Source organism: Octopus bimaculoides, chromosome 11, assembly GCF_001194135.2.
Source record: "Octopus bimaculoides isolate UCB-OBI-ISO-001 chromosome 11, ASM119413v2, whole genome shotgun sequence".
Taxonomy (NCBI): Eukaryota; Metazoa; Mollusca; class Cephalopoda; order Octopoda; family Octopodidae; genus Octopus; species Octopus bimaculoides.
In genome coordinates, this window is record NC_068991.1 from 48,504,633 (window position 1) to 48,505,001 (window position 369).

Genomic DNA, 369 nt, shown 5'->3' on the forward strand with positions numbered 1-369 from the left:
ACACCGCCACAGGAAAATTGAGCAACAAAGGAAAGTAATTCGTTAATATATGAATAGGTGCGTAAATTGCAGAAGCAAAAAAGAAAAAACTGCTTCATTTTTTCACGAATTATGTGACAAACTGGAATGTATGTATATGTGATTCTCTAGTACGTAAATTCTAGAGAATGCTTCCCAAATTCCAGCACCTTCTTGTGAATAAACTTGTATATAAGACAAATATGAAAAATACGAGAGACGGGTATATTAACAAGAAGGTAATAGAGTTTTGATGTATTTTTGTGTATATGTACGTATGTATGTATATATATATATATATATATATGTATATATATATGTATATATATGTATATATATATATATATATAT